The sequence below is a fragment of the Stegostoma tigrinum genome, chromosome X (assembly GCF_030684315.1).
Source record: "Stegostoma tigrinum isolate sSteTig4 chromosome X, sSteTig4.hap1, whole genome shotgun sequence".
Taxonomy (NCBI): domain Eukaryota; kingdom Metazoa; phylum Chordata; class Chondrichthyes; order Orectolobiformes; family Stegostomatidae; genus Stegostoma; species Stegostoma tigrinum.
In genome coordinates this window covers 6,464,523-6,481,146 of record NC_081404.1, presented here as the reverse complement: position 1 = coordinate 6,481,146, position 16,624 = coordinate 6,464,523, and the positions used below count along the sequence as shown (strand labels likewise).

The 16,624-nt window shown below is 47.6% G+C and overlaps 1 protein-coding gene across 1 annotated transcript in view; it reads left to right on the top strand.

Annotated features, from left to right (window-relative positions):
• The first annotated feature begins 1,463 nt into the window (after nt 1-1,463).
• The window catches only part of LOC125448319 (zinc finger protein GLI1-like), a 181,487-nt gene continuing 166,326 nt past the window's right edge, over nt 1,464-16,624 (top strand). The window contains exon 1 of the mRNA XM_059643360.1: nt 1,464-2,002. The gene's annotated coding sequence lies outside the window, so the exon portion shown is untranslated. The remainder of the gene's footprint in view (nt 2,003-16,624) is intronic.

Genomic DNA, 16,624 nt, shown 5'->3' with positions numbered 1-16,624 from the left:
GAGGGATATGGGCCAGGAGCAGGCAGATGGGACTAGTTTAGTTTGGGAATATGGTTGGCATGGACTAGTTGGACTGAAGCGTCTGTTTCCACGTTGTATGACTCTATGACTATGGCGCTATTTAACTGCATTAAAGGCACTATACAAATGCAGCTAATTGTTGGTGTGCTGCGTCAGTCGAACAGGAATATGCTCGTGAATGGACATGGTATTTTTCCATTCCTCAGATGTTCCTGGAATACGAAGACATCTGGTTGCTCCAACTAGGCACATCCTGACATCCATCAAAGTCGAATTCCTATCGCCAGGAAAAGTTTCAAAGTAGCAGGGCCTTGTACACTCCCAACCAACCAGCAGCTGACTGACTGCCTGTATTTTACACCTTCTGAAGTGTGAGATGGGAAATGCGCACACCACAGACATAGCTATATTTAATAAAAGCAAAACACTATCAATGATGGAGGTCTGAAATGAAAACAGAAAGTGCTGGAAAAGCTCAGCAGGTCTGGCATCATCCGCGGAAAGAAAAACAGAATTGATGTTTAAGGAGATGTCCATTTACAACAGAGATGAGGAAACATTTTTTTCTCTCAGAGGGAGTCTTTAGAATTCCCTTCCTTAAAAGGCAACAGGTGTTTCAAGTATTTTTAAGGGAGTCGTAGATAGATTCTTGATTCCTAGTGGGATGAAAGAGTATTAGAGGTATGCAGGAATGTAGAGTTGAGGTTAAAATCATGACCTTATTCAATGGTGGAGCAGGCTCGAAGGGCCAAGTGGCCAAATCTTGTTCCTTGTTGGTGTGTTTAAGGTCCAGCATGAATTATACAGAGCAGGGTGCCACAGTGACACTGCTGCCTCACAGCACCAGGGACCTGGGTTCAATTCCAGCCTCAGGCGACTGTCTGTGTGGAGTTTGCACATTCTCCCCGTGTCTGCGTGGGTTTCCTCCGGGTGCTCCAGGTTTCTCCCACAGTCTAAAGATGTGCAGGTTAGGTGGATTGGCCGTGCTAAATTGCCCGTAGTGTTCAGTTATGTGTAGATTAGGCAGATTATAGGGGGAGGGGTCTGGGTGGGATGCTTTGTGTGTCGGTGTGGAAGGGTTGGGCTGAAGGGCCTGTTTCCACATTGTTGGGATTCTATGATCAGGCATTGAATGAGATGAGGAATGAAAAGGAGACTGGGGGGATGGGACAGCTTTGAGGGGTTGTTGCATGAGATGAAGAGTGAATGCGTTTAGTCCAAGTGTTACTGTGGCTGTACTCATCCTGTTAGCAGCACAGGTCAGTGACTGAGGATTCTCAGAAGGCAGGGATGATGTTGTTGAGGATTGCTGCAGATGACTCCAGTCCATATTTTGGGAGTGACCCTGGGCATGTTGAGAACGGCGACTCTCTCTAGGGCTCTCTACCACAGCCATAGGGATGAGACCACAGATGGAGTTTCGACTTCAATCGGAAAGCCAAATTACTTTCAAACAGTTGCAAAAACTTTCTGATGCTTTTTAAATACCTAGATATAATTCTACAAGTTTAATATCCGAGGGGATATTAAAGGAGGACAAAGGAGGGGAGGACAAAGAGGAAACAAACTGAACGTTTAAAAAGAGAAGAAATCTTAAGGGATAAATAAGAAAATCAAGCCCTTTAACTTCCGACACCAGGGTGGTCCAAGAGATTGAGGAGCAATATTTATAACATCAGGGTTTAATGATCGCTGAGGACCCTTAATGTGCCTCGACTTTGGCAGAAGAAACTTTAATTTTCCAACGCTGGATTTGTTAGAGAAGGGTTTTTTTAAAAGAGACTTTATATTGAGAGTTTTGTTTTGTTTCTTCTTCCAATTTTTTGAGCGGATTCCTTTTGCGCTGTCATTGAGAGATTGTTTATGACTGCTTTCGTTCCATGTTTCTGAGGGTCAAATTTGGGAGAGAATTCAGACTTTCAGACCAGATTCCTGTCAGCGATCCCACTCCTCAGAGTTTTCTTCCCAGAAGTTTGATCAGGTATTTTGAAGTTTTGCTTTTTTAAAATTCCACCCTTTCTCTCTCTCTCTCTCGCTCTCTCCCGCTTTTCTGTTATTCTCGCCTTTATAACCGAGATTGTGGAACGAGCACAGATTTTATTTATTTATGATATTTGAGGGAAACTCCTGGACTTGCTTAATGGAAACAGAAATAATTTTGCAACATTTTGTGCATCTCTCTAAAGGCTTGTTTGTTCGCTCCTGAAATGTTGTTTAAGCAACCGGACAAAATATTTTGTTTTGTATGGATATATTTTAGCCACACTTATTCTCACTGCAGTCGAAGTTTTATTTTAATGGTATTTTCGAACAACAAACACCTCTCTTATTTACAACCAGTCGCCTCAGAGTTTAAGGTGTCAATGAACGAGTTCAGATGACTTTGGAAAACTTTTCAGGTGATGAGAAAAGGTCCAAATTTTTAACTTTGCAAAGAGGGAGGAGGAATGGTTTAATAATTTCAAGGCAAAGAGGGAAGAAATATTCGACAGGAGTAGGTCAAAATGGTACTTGCTGACAGAAATGTTCCTTGTGAATAAATCTGAGGTAAAAGTTCCAACTGAAGGAACAATCCCCATAGTATGATGACTGAAGATATCGCAATGAGGGAGACCCGACCGCAACAAAGCATTGGCCTTGTTGAATTCTGTTGCTGTACCCCACTCTCCTTTAGTGGCTGCAATTATTTGTGCCCTGGTTCTCTCTCTCTCACTCTCTCCTCAAAACCTCTCTGCTCATGAGTTCACAGTTGAACATTCTCCAAGGAACTTTCCTTCATTTCCCTTTACAAGTTTTCTAGGTTATTGGAAACTTCTCTCAACTTTTTTTATTGTTGCCCCAATTGCTGTGTTGGTGATCCTCACTGACTCTCACTCCCTCCCCTGTTTCTTGTTCGGCTCTTCTGGCTCCAGTGTGCGCTGGGGCAGGATAGAACAGGGAGCCAATGGCCTAGTGGTATAATGACTAGGCTACTAATCCAAGGAATGATCTGGAGACCTGGGTTTGAATACTGCCATGGAATTTCAGAGAATCATAGAATCTCTGCAATGTGGAAGCAGGCCATTCGGCCCATCGGGACAACGTCGATTCTCCAAAACCATCCGACCTATACCAACCCCCCTACCCCATCCCTGTAACCCTGCATCTCCTATGGTTAATCCATCTCCCTGCACATCCCCAAACACTACAAGGCAATTTAGCACGGCCAGTCCACCTAACCTGCACATCTTTGGACCGTGGGAGGAAACCGGAGCACCCGGAGGAAACCCACGCAGACACGGGGAGAATGTGCAAACTCCACACAGACAGTTGCTCGAGGGTGGAATTGAACCTGAGTTCCCGGAGCTGTGAAATTCTGGAATTAAGACTCTTACGATGAGCATGACAACATTGTTGATTGTTGTTAAAACAAATCCATCTGGTTCGCTAATGTCCTTTAGGGAAGGAAACTGCCATCCTTACCTGGTCTGGCCACATGTGACTCCAGACCCACAGCAATGTAGTTGTCTCTTAACTACCCTCTGGGCAATTAGGGATGGACAATAAATGCTGCTTAGCCAGCAATGCCCACACCCTATGAATGAAGGCAAAAAAAAACATAAACTTAACATTAAAATAAATTGTCTGGCTCTCCCTCAAAAGCAAAGGCCAGACAGTGTCTATTATTGACTCAAAGGGGAGCCACTGCTTAACCTGACAATGTGCAGTGAGCAAGTCAATGCAACTAGTGGTTTAAGTGAATGTGATCGACTCACTCACAGGCTATGTTTTAATTTGAATATAGTTTCTAAGTTACCATTTCGCTATATGTTGGGAGCTGGCAGTACAAGACATCAGTACAAGTGTGTGCAAAATGGGTCACGGGGTGCAAAATGCTAAGATGCGGGGGGGGGGTGGGGGGGAGGCTGGGATGATATTTTTCTGTGAACCCATTTGAACAGCCTCAGTGATGGATCACCAGTTTTCCCTAGAAATGGGGAGCAGGCTAAAATGTATGCAGAATCTCACAACTCGTTTTCCTGCATATCTTGGTGATCTACATATTTAGCGACCATACATTTAGTCTTTTCAACCTATCAGAGAACCACAGGGCCAGAGAGATGTAGAGCACAGGATAAAGGCCCTTTGGCCTACTGCATCTGCACTGATCGAAAACTGCCTCCTAACTATTCTAACCCCATTTCCCAACACTTGACATTGCAAATGCACATCTAAATACGTTCTGAAAGGTTTTTGACTCTCCCATCTTTATAGGCAGTCACTTCCAGATTCCCCACCACCCTCTGGTTGAAAAATCTTTTCCTCATGTTCCCTCTAAACCTCCTGCCCTTTAAACCTTAAATCTGATGCCCCCAGTCATTGATCCCTCCATCAAGTGGAAAGGTTTCTCCCTGTCTACCCTCTCTACGCCCCTCATTATTTTATACATCTTAATCATGTCCCCCCTCAGTCCCCTCTGCTCTAAGGAAAACAATCCCAATCTAGTCCAATCTCTCTTCATAGCGGAAACTCTCCAGCCCAGGCAGCATCCTGGTGAATCTCCCTTACCGTCTCCGGTGTTATCACATCCCTGCTACGCTGTGGATTCCCAAACTGCGCACAATCAGTCAGGCTGGAAGTTAGACAGGCCATTGTGCTCTCTGAGCTTCCAGTGGCATATTTGCAGCGAAGGCAGTAAGCATGTTGTCAGTTCAGGAGCATTGCAGCTCTGAGCAGTTTTGACAGATGCTCACAAATTTCCTCAGCAGCAGAGGATGCCAAGTCTGCTTTGCCATTCAGCGAGGTCAGGGCTAATCTGTAACTGAACTCTACCAACTAACCTTGGTTCTGTTACCCTAAAGAACTTTAACTATCAACACCAGTTTTGACATTATCAATTAGGCCCCTCCTCAGTTCTTTAGGAAAAAAGTGTTCCAGATTAGATCATTTGTAAATGGTTCTTATGCCTTTGCGGTTCTGTAAACCCAGATTTATTAAACTGACAGCTCATGGTTAGAAAAGTGCTTACTCACGGCAGATTCTATATCTAGAGGACAGGAGTACAGGATGCTGAAGTTATTCTGCCGTTATACAAAACCCTGGTTAGACTTAGTACTACCAGCAGATCTGGGCATCGCACCTTAGGAAGGATAGATTGACTTTGAAGGGAGTACAACATATGTTTACAAAAATGATACCTGGATTTCAGGGGTCGTTATGAGGAGAGGTTACACAAATTAGGCCCGTTTTCTCCAGAAATTAGAAAGTAAACTATCATCTGGTTGAACTCTTCAAGATATTAACAGGAAAAGGCAGGATAGATAAAGTTAAACTATTTCCACTGGTTGGGGATTCTAGAACGAAGAGCATAGCCTGAGAATGAGGGCCAGAACATTCAGGAGAGATGTAAAGAAGCGTTTCTACTTACTAGGTGTGGTAGAGGTTTGGAACTCTCAGCGGTGGATGCTGGATCAGTTGTTATTTTTAAATCTGAGAGCGAGAATTTTTTGTTGTTGTTGAGCAAGGTTTATGGGGGGAGGCTGTGGATTGGCCGTGATCTCACTGAGTCAGGAAGTCACGGGTTCAACTCGCACTTCAAACAATAAACCCAGCACAAGGTCCAGGCTGCGATTCCAGAGCAAGACTGAGGCAGTGCTGCACAGTCAGGGAAGCTGGTTCTTAGATCAGAACACAAAGTAGGCGTCCTGGCTGCCCCGTCAAGTGCAGGGGAAAGATTCGATGTTGCGACAGGAAGAGGAGCGGGTGACTGATGCGCTGGCCAATATTTAACCCACAATCAACGCCACCCTGAGATTATTTATTCCAGGAATTCATCGTTGTGTGTGGGAGCTTGATGCAGCAAAATGGCCACTTTGTTCCAACAGTGATAATATCTCAAGAGTCCTTCATTGGTTGTAAAGCTCAGTGGAACATGAGGAAAAATATTCTAGACACTTTAAGAAATCTTCTGTGATTGTAGATTTTTGGGGATCACGTAATTCTTTGAAGGTAAAACCTATTTTGAGAAACCCCATAACTTACTATGGAGAGATGTCCTAAAGGATTTCTTAATTAATTAATTCATCATTCAATGTGTATGTAACAGCCATCAGGCTTCACTGCCTCACTTACAAAATGGAGTGGACAAGTTAAGGAATCTACAAGTGTATTCTGCTCTGCTGTGTTCTTCGGACATTCTTTTGGAAGGCTACAGTTGACTTCCTGTAAAAAAAATCAAATGCGAACCCACACAGTGTGAAGCAGAATCTGACTCCCTGAGGGTAAAGGTGTACCATGTCTTGCTCCCCCTTGTCAATGGATTTTGTTTTTATTCATTCATTTATTGCCCATTCCTAATTGCCCCTTGAGAAGATGATGGTGAGCTGCCTCCTTGAACTACTGCAGGCCCTGTGCTCGAGGCAGATCCACAATGTCCTTCAGGAGGGAATTTCAGATGTTTGACCTCATGCTTTATTTCCAAGTCAGGATGGTGAGTGGCTTGGAGGGGTATTTGTAGGGGGTGGTGTTCCCACGTATCTGCTGCTCTTGTCCTTCTGTAGTTATTGTGGGCCCCTGGGTATTTTGAATGTTGGACACGAGTGCGAACCATAGCAGCCACATCTGCAGGAGGTGTCTGAAACTTGACGAACTTCAGCTCCAAGCTGAAGTCTGAGCGTCAGACATTGTGATTCATGAGGGAGGGCTACGTTATCTGGGTACTTTGTCCCAGGAGGCAGTCACACCCTCTTGGCTCGCTCCTTCTGAATTGGTCAGTGCTCGGGTCCAGGATGGTGAGACTACGAGTGAGGCATGAATGAAGGAGGTGGAAGATAGCAATGGAGGGTTCTCAACCTCAGCCCATGGAATTGTTCAACTTGTAGCCTGTGTGGACAAAAGCAGGACAGATGGCACCATGCCAGGAAGGTGGAGTTGGAAGGGGACAGGGGGGGAAGTTGAGGGGTGTGGGAAGAGTAAAAAGGAACATGCTTTTATTGGGAGGCAGTACAAGTAAGGAGGATAGATATTGTTCTCGGCAGCTGAGGGTGCCAGTCCTGACAGATGTGTTACCTGCCCAGTGCCAGGGTTAAGGACATCCTCTTGGGGCCCGAAAGGAACTCTGAAAGATTCCAGTGTGGAGTCCCCAGGGTAGATGTTACACAGGAGGTTCCTGCTGTGAATTGACTGTGGAGTGCTGGGGGTGAGGTGGTCTGATGTGGTGGTGCTATAAAGGGGGGTCTCAGGTTGGGTAGCCCTGAAGACTGAGCCAGTTCCCCTAACCTCCCAGGCCAGTGAGACAGCATGGCAAGTGCTCTGAAGCACTGAGTCACAGACACTGATTGAGTTTGTCAGCAACTGCACTCTTCTGAATGGAAACCGAGAGGAAGGGAGTGAGAGGCTTTTAAGGGCTGGGAATCAATTGGAGTTGTGAGAGGAGTAGGTTGGGGGTTGGGTGGTGGTGGTGGGGGCTGAGGGTTGAGGTGATAGAGATTGATTCCTGACAGCTGTAGAAAGTGTCAGTGAAAGTTGAATACCAGATGCAGGAGTCGCGCGTAGCAACCTGTTTAAGGCCGTCAACTCAAGTCCCTGACAAATCCTCGAACTTTGGCCCAAACTGAATCTGTGCTGAAGACATGAACATTTTATGGATGTGTTTCTTTCCTTTAAAAAAGGACATCCTAATTGTTGAGAAATTAAGCTTGCAGCCAGTGTCAGTGATGCAAGGCCGACCTGAGGCCTAATCGAAATAGGCTTTGGGTCTTGATTTAAAAGGGACAGAGACATTGTTGCTAATTCTGGTTAGGCATATTGATCTCGGTTTTCCAACTACCCCACTGTGATAATTGTAACTAGATCAGCCAGGTGGACATTGTAGAATATGAGTTCCCTGATTGGGGGTGGGTAATCCGGTTCAGTCAGGGAGCCCTGATTGACAGATGTAAGCAGGAGTCTCTGAGATGCTGCCACTCTGAGAGCTGGCTCTGAAGAGGCAGTGCTAAAGTCAAGGGTTGTTTGTGTGTGAGTAAAGGATGGGTTAGTGACAGGATACCTGCTTCTGTGGAGTTATTTCATCCACCTTTGGTCCAGCCTCACCCATGGCCCCACACTAAATCAAAAGTAAGCAGGCAGCCTGGCTGGAATTTTATGACCCAATGGAGATGTGATGGCAGGTGGGCAGAGAAAGGAGGGGATGATAGGGATGGCATAAAAGTTGGATGCCATGGCGATGGTACCAGCCTGCCACTTACCTATTCCCACCCAATTTTGTCAGCAGTGGGAGACACCCTTTCTGTTAGAGTTACAGGAACATAGGGAACTTTGGAAGATTAGAGATAACAAAGTGTGCAGCTGGATGAACACAGCATCTCAGGAGCACAAAAGCTGCTGTTTCAGGCCTAGACCCTTCTTCAGAGAGCTTGTTTGACTGGAGGAGATTATAGATGTAGGGACATGTGATGCCCATGAAGGGATGTAAACACCATGATGAGAATTTTAACTGTATGTATTCTGGATTAGATATTGCTGTAAAGACCATATCCTTTTATTTTTCAGCAGCTTTGATTGTGGACAAAAATGGGAAAAGAACTGTTTGTTTAAAAAAAAAACCAAGGATGTTGAAGGATGCAAAGCAATCTAATTGGTGTCATGGTGGACAGTGAAGAAGGTTATCTAAGATTACAAAGAGATCTCGATCAGTTGGGTCAATGGGCTGAGGAGTAGCAGATGGAGTTTAATTTGGATAAATGCGAGGGGTTGCATTTTGGCAAGACAAACAAGGGCAGGACTATACAATTAAAAGTCGGGCCCTGGGTAGTGCTGTAGAACAGAGAGACCTAGGGGTTCAGGTACATAATTCTTTGAACTTTGCATCACGTGTAGACAGGGTGGTTACGAAGGCATTTAGCACACTTGCCGTCATTGCTCAGACCTTTTGAGTTTAGGAGTTGGGTAGTTATGTGGGGAATATCAGTGAAGCCTCTTCTGGAATACTGTCCTGCTCTCCGGGCTATTGGAGGGATATTGTCCAGCTGGAGAGGGTCCAGAACAGATTTGTAAGGATGTTGCCGGGAATGGAAGGTTAGAGTTATAAGAAGGGGCTGCTAGGCTGGGACTTTCTGCACTGGAGCATTGGAGGTTGGGGGGTGACCTTGTAGAGGTCATGAGAGGTATACTTAAGGTAAATGGCAGGTGTCTCTTTTTTAGGGTGAGGGGGTTTCAAGACGAGGGGCATATTTTTAAGATGAAAGGAGAGAGATTTAAAACGTGGGGCTGCTTTCTTACACAGAGGGTGGTTCGTGTATGGAGTGAACTTCCTGAGGAAGTGGTGCATGTGGGCACAGTTACAATGTTTAGAAGACATTTGGATAAGTACACAAATAGGAAAGGTTCAGAGGGATATGGGCCAGGAGCAGGCAGGTGGGACTGGTTTAGTCTGGGATTAGGGTTAGCATGGACTGGTTGGGCCGAAGGGTCTGTTCCTTGCTGTATAATTGTATGACACTCATTCTAAGTGCTGTTTGTACAGCTACTTGCTCAAACAGTGGGGAAAGCCTAATTCCAGACCATTTAGAGCCAGCAGGGCTATGTACAAATGCAGGTTTGACCAGCAACAAGTTGCTGAGTGGTCTATGGACTAGTAACCAGTTATCCATGCCAATGGCTTCCTGCCTATCAACAACTACGTGATTGGCTCTCGGGTCACTTGGTGGGTGTGAATGTTTGGCCAGGAGCCTTTGACCCTCTGAAACAGAAGGAGCTGTTTTCGTTAGTTCTGCAGTAAAAAGCATCTTAAGCCTAACGAGAGCCAGTTTACTGCCCCTCAACAATTGCTGTAAGCCTTAACCTTTCAATCATAACCTTCTGCTGTGAAAACAAATCACCTTCCAGAAAGCAAGCGAACATCCTTAGAGAAGGAAAATGGAGACATTCTGACCATTGGAAAGAGATAATTGCAGCAAACACTGTGGACGGGAGCAGAGAACTGCCTTCCCAGTCTGTCCCTCCATCTGTAGTTGCTGTGTTTTTGTGTATATGTTGCGTGTATGTGAGTTGAGGGGGAGTTTATAAGGATGTTAGCATTTTAACTAGTCAAGTTCCTAGATTTTATCTGTCACAAGACTCTGTTTACTTCTGATGAATGGTAATGTTTAGTTAAACCCAGAAACCCATGCACGCTGTCAACCTGGATCGATAAAGAAAGGAAAAAGTGGAGATTTTTGTGTACGTTGAAATTTTGAGACAACTCTGAGAATAGTGGGCCTTGTTTCCACACACTACGCAGTGCAGTACAACAATGTTGTTAGTGATCAGAGGGATGATCTTAGATTCACTAGATTTGGTAAGAGAGTTTTAGATGAAGTCACCTTTCGGGAAAGTAATAAAACAGTTTCTTTGCCATTATTTTTCATTTCTTTACGTTGGGCGGATGCTATAAGCAGCAGCATGGGTGATCTGTTGGTGAGGTATTGATAATGATTCATCTCTCCAGCATTTGGCACATTGATCAGGCATCAAGTTTTCTGTCTGTGTGACATGAGGATTTTGTTCCATCAGAATCATGCAAACCTGTTATAGACCACACTGAAAGAGCCTGACAGCTTCACAATCAAAATGACAGGAGGCTTCAGGAGTTACTGAGGACTTTACACACTCAGTCACCAGTGTTCAAAATGCATCAGACAGGTGAACAAGAAGTCAAAACATTCATAATAATATTCACCAAAATGGTTTGCCCATGATCAGGCTGTGTGGTTGGCTGGGAATGGGTTCAGGACATGACGCAGGCTTCCGGTTACAGAGATAGGGAGCGGGTGTAGGGGCCTAGAGGGTGTTACAGAGATAGGGAGGGAGTATAGGGGCCTAGAGGGTGCTACAGAGATAGGGAGGGAGTGTAGGGGCGTAGAGGGTGTTACAGAGATAGGGAGCGGGTGTAGGGGCCCAGAGGGTGTTACAGAGATAGGGAGGGGGTGTAGGGGCCTAGAGGGTGTTACAGAGATAGGGAGGGGGTGTAGGGGCCTAGAGGGTGTTACAGAGATAGGGAGCGGGTGTAGGGGCCTAGAGGGTGTTACAGGGGGCTGGAGGGTGTTACAGAGATAGGGAGGGGGTGTAGGGGTCTGGAGGGTGTTACAGAGATAGGGAGGGGGTGTAGGGGGCTGGAGGGTGTTACAGAGATAGGGTGGGGGTGTAGGGGCCTAGAGGGTGTTACAGAGATAGGGAGGGGGTGTAGGGGGCTGGAGGGTGTTACAGAGTTAGGGAGGGAGTGTAGGGGCCTAGAGGGTGTTACAGAGATAGGGAGGGGGTGTGGGGGGATGGAGGGGGTGACAGAGTTAGGGAGGGGCGTAGGGGCCTGGAGGAGGTGACAGAGATAGGGAGGGGGTGTAGCAGTATGGAGGGGGTCCCAGGGATAGGGAGGGGGTGTAGGGGCCTGGAGGGTGTTACAGAGATAGGGTGGGAGTGTAGGGGGCTGGAGGGGGTTACAGAGATAGGGAGGGGTGTAGGGGATGGAGGGGGTTGCAGAGATAGGGAGGGGGTGTAGGGGGATGGAGGGTGTGACAGAGATAGGGAGGGGGTGTAGGGGGATGGAGGGTGCGACAGAGATAGGGAGCGGGTGTAGGGGGACGGAGGGGTTTACAGAGTTAGGGAGGGGGTGTACGGGGCTGGAGGGTGTTACAGAGATAGGGAGGGAGTGTAGGGGGATGGAGGGTGTTACAGAGATAGGGAGGGGGTGTAGGGGGATGGAGGGGGTGACAGAGTTAGGGAGGGGCGTAGGGGCCTGGAGGAGGTGACAGAGATAGGGCGGGGGTGTAGCAGGATGGAGGGGGTGCCAGGGATAGGGAGGGGGTGTAGGGGCCTGGAGGGTGTTACAGAGATAGGGAGGGGTGTAGGGGGCTGGTGGGAGTTACAGAGATAGGGAGGGTGTGCAGGGGGACGGAGGGGTTTACAGAGATAGGGAGGGGGTGTAGGGGGCTGGAGGGGGTTACAGAGATAGGGAGGGGGTGTAGGGGGATGGAGGGGGTTACAGAGATAGGGAGGGTGTGCAGGGGGACGGAGGGGTTTACAGAGTTAGGGAGGGGGTGTACGGGGCTGGAGGGTGTTACAGAGATAGGGAGGGGGTGTAGGGGGCTGGAGGGCGTTACAGAGATAGGGAGGGAGTGTAGGGGGATGGAGGGTGTTACAGAGATAGGGAGCAGGTGTAGGGGCCTAAAGGGTGTTACAGAGATAGGGAGGGGGTGTAGGGGGATGGAGGGGGTTACAGAGATAGGGAAGGAGTGTAGGGGGATGGAGGGGGTGACAGAGATAGGGAGGGGTGTAGGGGCCTGGAGGAGGTGACAGAGATAGGGCGGGGGTGTAGCAGGATGGAGGGGGTGCCAGGGATAGGGAGGGGGTGTAGGGGCCTGGAGGGTGTTACAGAGATAGGGAGGGGTGTAGGGGGCTGGTGGGAGTTACAGAGATAGGGAGGGTGTGCAGGGGGACGGAGGGGTTTACAGAGATAGGGAGGGGGTGTAGGGGGCTGGAGGGGGTTACAGAGATAGGGAGGGGGTGTAGGGGGACGGAAGGGGTTACAGAGATAGGGAGGGTGTGCAGGGGGACGGAGGGGTTTACAGAGATAGGGAGGGGGTGTAGGGGGACGGAGGGGGTTACAGAGATAGGGAGGGTGTGCAGGGGGACGGAGGGGTTTACAGAGTTAGGGAGGGGGTGTACAGGGCTGGAGGGTGTTACAGAGATAGGGAGGGGGTGTAGGGGGCTGGAGGGTGTTACAGAGATAGGGAGAGGGTGTAGGGGGACGGAGGGGTTTACAGAGATAGGGAGGGGGTGTAGCGGGTCTGGAGGAGAATGCGGAATTAAAGTTGTAAGATTACCTGTTTGGGAACCAGTGTCAGCCAAGGTGAAGAGGGGAATGGGATTGGCTGTTTTAGACCATGTGAACAGCCATGTTTTGGGGGTGAGTTGCCATTCTGTCAGGTTGAGGCCATGATCTGCTGAGGAGAGCCTGGCAGCATACGGTGCTCGGTGAAAACGCACTGTTGCTGCTGCTTGTCTGTTGGTGTGGAACTGGTGTCGGTCAGCAATTGGGTGATGTTTGGAAGGTGGTTTTGCATTTGGAGATGCTGCGGGTCCTGGGGTTCTGAAGGATCGTGGGAAGTAGCCACCATTCAAGGCCATTTCTCCCCTCAGGTATCCTTTGCCATTTCACACGGTCAAGGCTGATCTTTTATCTCAACAGCATTTTCCTGCAGTGCCCTTCTTCCCTTTGACATCTTTATCTGCAGGTCCCTAGAAGTGAGTCTTAGGCGCACTCAGTGACTGACCATCTGCAACCCTCTGGGTTAGAGCATCCCAAAGATTCACCTCTTTCGGAGTGAAAAGATCCCCCTCATCTCAGTCCTTTACTGCACCTGCCCTGGTGAGCCTGTAGGAATGTTGGAAGGGTTCTATATCAATGTAAGCCTTCTCTATTTTTCACTCCCTTTCTCTGGGGCACCTCAACTCTTGTGGATCTCTTGCACTGCTTCAGTTCAGTCTGTGTGAAAGCATGGGAAGGCGATGGCCTAGTGGTATTATCACTGGACTGTTAACCCGGAGACTCAAATAATGTTCTGAGGACCAGGGTTTGAATCCTGCCACAGCAGACGGTGGAGTTTGAATTCAATAAATATCTGGAATTAAGAATCTAACGATGACCATGAATCCATTGTCGTAAAAACCCATTTGGTTCACTAATGTCCTTTAGGGAAGCAAACTGCCATCCTTACCTGGTCTGGCCTTTGTGTGACTCCAGACCGACAGCAATGCGGTTGGCTCTGAACTGCCCTCTGGGCAATTAGGCATGGGCAGTAAATGCTGCCCGGCCAGCAGCACCCTCACCCCATGAATGAATAAAAGAACTGGCCAATGAGTGAACTTGCCCAGTTCTGTTTGAGGCCTGGTTTGCTTTCACATTTGGCTATATGCTTTCCAACTTATTATCCCCAGACTGGGAATGACCACGACAGATTTGCTTAGCTCAGGGGATGAAAAAGATCAGCAAGGTGGGATTTGCGATCTGGGTCTCCTGACTCAGTGGCAGGGACACTACCACTGTGCCTTGGGAGCCTTCCCAAGGGGACCATTACCAGCCAATTTCCTGTTCAGATTTTGCATTGCTATAAAGACTGCAGGAAAGCTGGATCCGAGATAATGGGAACTGCAGATGCTGGAGAATCCAAGATAATAAAGTGTGAAGCTGGATGAACACAGCAGGCCAAGCAGCATCTCAGGAGCACAAAAGCTGACGTTTCGGGCCTAGACCCTTCATCAGAGAGGGGGATGGGGTGAGGGAACTGGAATAAATAGGGAGAGAGGGGGAGGCGGACCGAAGATGGATAGAGGAGAAGATAGGTGGAGAGGAGACAGACAAGTTAAAGAGGCCCTCTCCCCATCCCCCTTTTCTGATGAAGGGTCTCGGCCCGAAGCGTCAGCTTTTCTGCTCCTGAGATGCTGCTTGGCCTGCTGTGTTCGTCCAGATTCACATTTTGTTTTGCAGGAAAGCTGGGCACACTTTCACAAGCACACAATATTATCAAGAATGCAAATGATTTGGCGTGCAGATGTAACAGGGGACCAGCTCCTTGCTGGATGTAGTTTCTGAGATGTGGGTGATCAAGGTCTGTTTCATATCGAAACGAGGAAGGGACTCCTCTGCTGGAGTGCTGGCTCACCATTATCCCTCAGCAGAATCATTCAGACACAGAGAAAGTAAACATGGAAGTGGTCCTTTGAGCCTGTTCCACTGTTCAACATGATCATGGCCGATCATCCAACTCAGCACACCACTCCTGCTTTCTCCCCTGCATTATTTTCAAGAAATCAGATTCTCTGGTCAGACATATGTTGCTTTCTCTGGCATTTTGCTGTGCACAAATCGCCTGCCCTGCTCCTTCATTACAGTCATGAAATAAAAGTACTTTATTGGTTGCAGAATGCTTCGAAATGGCCCAAGACAGTGAAAGGAGCCATGCAAATGCAAGTTTGTTCTCTTTATTCCTTTTGGTTCTGCTCTCGTTTTATCAAAGCTGCTGGATCTTCTTCCTGCTTTGAACAGGAAAGGTTTCTCAGCGAACCCTGTCTCTGATTCAAACTTCCTCTCCTGGCTGTGGCATCTCTTGCGAGCTGATCTTTAGCAATGTAGGGCATCCTCAGCTGTGTCTAAATGTAGGGAGCGATTCACTATTCACTGGCATCAGGCCCACACTTCACAGTGCCCGTTGCTGCCCTCCTGGACAGCCCTGTCACATGATGATTCTTATTTAGCCTGTGCAAAGCAGCAGTGATGCATGCACACTCCTGTAGCGTCCAACAAACCCCTGAACTCTGACGAACATTGGGAAGGAGACCAATGATTGGAATGGTTCTTAGGTAAGTCAGAGTTTATCCGTTGGCTGGCATCCATCTGTTTGGTTCATTCAGTGGATTTAGCTCATGAATTCAATATCTGTTTGAAATAGGATGCACTGGAGGACTCGCAACCTTGAAATACCCGATGTTATTTGCCATGAAGCTTCTCGATTGAAAAGTCAAGTTCCAAAATAGTCATTGGACTGAGTGCCGCTGAGGAAATAACCTGGATGAAATCTCACTTAAGAGTACGGCACTGATGAATTTTCCATTCATCAAACGATGGGTGGAACTAAGACTCTGCAGCTGGTTTGCCCAGATGCAAAAGATCCCATGGGGTGAGGGGGGTCGTCTGACGGTGAGGGCTGGGTTTGTTGTTAATGCCACCACTAGGTGGCACAGTGAGCATGCCCGTGCACCACTGCAGCTCTGCAGTGCCACGTCACAGCCTGGAACAAAGGTGGCACTGCAGGACAGAGCCAAACTCCTGACAGCCAGGTTGTAAAATCAGGTGGCCAGTCTTGTTTCATTTGTTGTACACCAAACAGTGACCTTTGAGTCTGCAGCAGAGGATGAGCTACGTCAATGTGTTCAGTCTGCGGTAGGGCTTGATTCTATCAATGTCTGACATCAAGTGGAGACTGGTGCCTTGCATGTTAAATCTGAGGTCTGAGGAAGGGTCACCAGACCCGAAACGTTAACTCTGTTTTCTCTTCGTAGATGCTACCAGACCTGCTGAGCTTTCCCAGCAACTTTGTTTTTGTTCCTGATTCACAGCATCCGCAGTTCTTTTGGTTTTTAAATCTGACCCTGTTTCTGGGTTACTGAAGTAGGAGCAAAGATTGAGCTGAGCCTGTATCCATGTGTACAGCAAAGACTGAGAGGTGATCTAGTTGGAACATATAATATCCAGAGAGGACAGAGTGCATACTCCCTCTTGTAGGAGAGACTAGATCTCAGGGACGCTGCATAGAAATACAGGTCTCCCTTTTAAGACTAAAATGAGGAGAAATATTTTCGCTCAGAGGGTAATCTGTCTGTGGAATTCTCTTCCACAAAAGAGTTGTGGAAGCTGAGTCACTGAATATGTGCAACGCTGAGTCAGACAGGTCCTTGACTGCCAACAGAGCTGAGAGTTGCAATGGGTCAGTGAGGAAGTGGAGGTGAAGTCACAACCCATGATCATCTTCCATGGTGGAGCAGGCTCCCCACTGCTGTTCCATGTACCGACCAGCAATAATCTTCACCCAAG